This window comes from Pteropus alecto, unplaced genomic scaffold, assembly GCF_000325575.1.
Source record: "Pteropus alecto unplaced genomic scaffold, ASM32557v1 scaffold124, whole genome shotgun sequence".
In the NCBI taxonomy this organism is placed as follows: Eukaryota; Metazoa; Chordata; class Mammalia; order Chiroptera; family Pteropodidae; genus Pteropus; species Pteropus alecto.
In genome coordinates, this window is record NW_006435779.1 from 1,468,886 (window position 1) to 1,473,405 (window position 4,520).

The 4,520-nt window shown below is 36.1% G+C and overlaps 1 pseudogene; it reads left to right on the plus strand.

Annotated features, from left to right (window-relative positions):
• The first annotated feature begins 3,324 nt into the window (after window positions 1-3,324).
• LOC112479395 lies at window positions 3,325-3,442 on the plus strand (annotated as a pseudogene).
• Window positions 3,443-4,520: the final 1,078 nt, after the last annotated feature.

Sequence of the window (4,520 nt, forward strand, 5' to 3'; positions counted from 1 at the left end):
ATGGTAGACACAGAAATAATTCATTCTCCAGGAGAGATGGAGAGGGATGGCACAAGATTCATCGTGATACTCAGAAAGGTGTAATTTAAGACATAAATTGTTTATTTCTATAATTTACCATTTAATATTTTCAGACTGCGGTTGACTACAGGGAATTGAAATTGTAGAAAGTGAAACCACAGATAAGCGGGACTACTGTATATCAATTTATGGCAAGTATTATGAGTTTTCCATTTAAAGCTGTAAAATCATATTTTTAAGTTTTAAAAGTGGGTTGAGGTCTTCATCAAAATTAAATACTCCTGCTCTTCAAAAGACACTATTAAGAGAATGAAAAGCTGCCAAAACTAGGAAAAAAATATTTGCCAAACATATATCTAATCAAAGGCTCATATCTAGACTATAAATTGAACTCTTGCAACTCAATAAGACAAATGATACCCACCTCCAAATGGACAAAAGATTTAAATAGACATTTCACCAAAGAAAGACTGCAGATGGTAAATAAGCATCTGAAACAATGCTCAACATCATTTGTCATTAGGGAAATGCAAATTAAAACCATAATGAGCTACAACTTTGCACCTACTAGATTGGCTAAAATTTAAAACCTCATGCTCCCAAGTGTTGATGAGGCTGAGAACAACTGGAATGTTCACCGGTTGCTGGTGGGAATGCAAAATAGCACAGCCTCACTGGAAAACAGTTTGGCAGTTTCTTAAAAGTTACACATTCATTTGCCACGTATCCAGCAATTCCACTCCTAGATGAAAGAAATGAACACATATGGCTAAAGACCTGTGTACAAATATTTATAGAAGCTTTATTCATAATATGCTCATTGGAAACAATCCAAGTTTTCCTTGACTGGTGACTGGATTAAGACAGGAGTACATCCATGCAATAGAATATTACTCAGCAATAAAGAGAAATCAAATATTAATACATACAGCACTGTGGATAAGTCTCAAAAATATGCTCAGTGAAAAATGCCAAACTCAAAAGGCTACATTATATGAGTCCATTTATATGAAATTCTAGAAAAGGCAAAGCTATGTGACACAAGTCAACTCGGTGGCTGCAGGGGTTGGGGTGAGGGAAGTGATAAACTAGAAAGGGTCACAGGGGAAATTTTGGGGTGACAGTACTTTTCTGTATTATTTATTTATTTGTTTTTAATATTTTAGTTTTAATTACACTTGACATTCAACATTTTATTAGTTTCAGGTGTAGAGCATAGCCGTTAGACATCTATATAACTTAACAAAGTGATCTCCCAAATAAGTATAGTACCGACCTGGCTCCATACACAGTTATTAAAATATTATTGACTATATTCCCTATTTATGCTTTACATCTCCATGCTATCTTGTAACTGCCAATTTGTACATCTTAATCCTGTCGCCTTTTTCACCCGATCTTCAAATCCCCTCCGATCCAGCAACCATCAGTTTGTTTTCTGTATCTATGAATTTGTTTTGTTAATTTTGTTTTCTAGATTCCATATATAAGTGAAATCAGATACTTGTCCTTCTCTGTCTGATTTCTTTCACTTAGGATAATACTTCTAGGTCCATCCATGTTGTCACAAAAGGTAAGATTTCATTCTTTTTCATAGCCAAGTAATATTTCGTTGTGTATATATACCACATCTTCTTTTTCTATTGCTCCATCAATGGACACTTAGGCTGGTTTCCTATCTTAGCTTTTGTAAATAATGCTGCAATGAGCATAGGAATGCATATATCCTTTTGAATTAGTGTTTTGGATTTCCTCGGATAAATAGCCAGAGGTGAAATTGCTGGTTCATAGAACAGAAACTTCCATTCTGTTTTCCATAATGGCTGCACCAATTCACAATGCCAACAGTGCACAAGTTTCCTTTTCCTCCACATCTTTGCCAGTGCTTGTTTGTTGATTTGTTGATGATGAGCATTCTGACAGGTGTGAAGTGATATCTCAGGTATCAATTTACATTTCTGTGATGATTAGTGACATTAAACTTGTATCAGAAGTAACACTGGTAAATATCTTCTCCTATTCAATAGGTTGTCTTTTCATTTGTCAATGGTTCCTTTTGCTATGCAAAAACTTTTTATGCAGTTCTATTTGGTTTTTTTTTCTTTTGTTTCCCTTGCCCGAGGAGACATATCTAAAAAAAATTACTAAGAGTAATGTCGGAAAGTTTACTGTCTATGTTTTCTAGGAGTTTTATGGTTTTAGAACTTATATTTAAGTTTTTAATCCATTTTGAGTTTATTCTTGAATATGATGTAGAAAAGTGATCTAGTTTTTGTTTGTTTATTTTTGTTTTTTGTTTTTTGGTTGTTTTGTATGTATCTGTCCAGTTTTCCCAACATTATTTGTGGAAGATACTGTCTTTATCTCATTGTATATTCCTGCCTCCTTCGTCATAGTTTAAATGACCATATAGGCCTGGATTTATTTCCGGGTTCTATTCTATGCCATCGATCTATGTGTATGTTTTTATGCTGGTATCATACTATTTTGAATACTATAACCCTATAGTATAGTTTAATAAAAGGTAGCATGATGCCTCCAAATTTGTTCTTTATTCTCAAGATGTTTTTGGCTATTTGGGGTCTTTTGTGACTTTATATAAATTTTAAAATTATTTGTTGTAGTTTTTTGAAAAGCGTCATTGATGTTTTGATAGAGGTTGCATTGACTCTATTGCTTTGGTTAATATGGATGTTTTCACGATATTAACCTTTCTATTCAAGAGCAAAGTATATCCTTCCATTTGTTTGTATCTTGTTCAGTTTGTTTCTTCAGTGTCTTATAGTTTTCAGAGTATGGGTCATCGACCTCTTTGGTTAAATTTATTTCTAGGTATTTTATACTTTTTGATGTAATTGTAAATGGGATTGTTTTCTTAATTTCCTCTTCTCACCATTCATTATTGGTGTATAGAAACATAAAATATTTGTGTACATTGATTTTGTATTCTGCAACTTTACCGAATTCATTTATTAGTTCTTATACTTTTTTGGTGACATCCTTAGGGTTTTCCATATATAGTATCATGTCTTCTGCAAATAGTGACAGTTTTCTTTCTTCCTCTCTAATTTGGATACTTCCTCACATTTTATGTTTTTGATGTCATATTTTATAACTTTTTTTTTCTCTGTTTGTGAGTTTCAATGTCTTACCTTCCAGATCATTAAGGTTTATTTCTGGGGTTTTATCTTGCTCTTTCACTTGGAACATATTTCTTTGTTTCCTCATTTTCCTTGACTCTCTGTGTTTGTCTATATATTAGGCAAAACAACTATGTTTCTCAGTCTTAAAAGAGTGATCACTGTCTTTGGCCATGCCACCCTGAACAAGTCCGATCCCGTCTGATCTTGGAAGCTAAACAGGGTCGGGCCTGGTTAGTACTTGGATAGGAGACCACCTAGGAAGACCAGTGCTGCAGGTGTAAAAAATAAAAAATAAGGGATTGTAAGCTGACAAGGTCCTTGCAATCTGTGATGTCAACCAAGGGTTGCCTCGTCTAAAAAAATAAAATAAAGTAAAAAGGGTATGTTTTGGTCTGATGCCTACACAATGCGCTGGGGTTTGTAACCTGCCAAGAACTGTTTTTCTGATTGTTTAAGTTTCCCAAGGCTCAAAAACACAAGCCCCCATGGCCTCCAGTGCAAAGAGTTCAAGAGGTGTTCCTTGTGTAGACAATGTGCACTCTCTTGGAACAGCAGGGCAGGGGCAGTTGTGGAGGAGCCCCAGGCTGGGGCAAGCCCACCCGCTGGTTAGAACAGTGGAAGAAACTGAGTTGTGGTAGAAGAGCATATGGCTGTGTAGGGTAGAGACAAAGGGGAGTGCTGGGGCAGGACGAGCACCAAAAATGTTATCAAGACTCCAAGTTGGCAAAGTAAAAGGAGAGTGAATAAATGGAGACTGCCACTGTCTCCATCCTTGGAGAGAGTTCCAACGGATCTCTGTCCCTCTGACATATCCTTTAAGATTAGTTATCGAGTTTCCTTCATGTATGGTCTAGGCACTTTTCAAACTCCTGTCTCTATGCTGAGACTCAGTGTGTGTGAGTCTGTGCGTTAGCCCTTTAAGAGCAGAGTCTCAGTTTCCTACAGTCTTTTGGGTCTCCTGGATGTAAATCCCATTGGTTTTCAAAGCAATGTGTTTTAGAAGCTAGTCTTTCCTGTGCAGATCTCAAAGGTTGGGTGACTAATGTGGGGCTTGAACCCCTCATTCCTCAGGGAGGAGTTCCATGGTTGTGATATTTCTTCCACTTGTGCATCTCTTCCCTGGGAGTGTGGATCTCTGCCTCTCCCACCCATATTGATGTGGCCTTGTAATCCTTTGTTGTGAAAGAGCTGTTTTGCTAGTTTTCAGGTCTTTTCAGGGATATACAGAATCTTTCTACACCACCATCTTGAGCCCCTCTTCAGTATACTTTGTTTATTGAAAGCTTTTTTTTTAAACATCAAAAATGAATGTTGAATATTATTAAATTCCTTTTTAGTAGCCATGTAGATAACCAA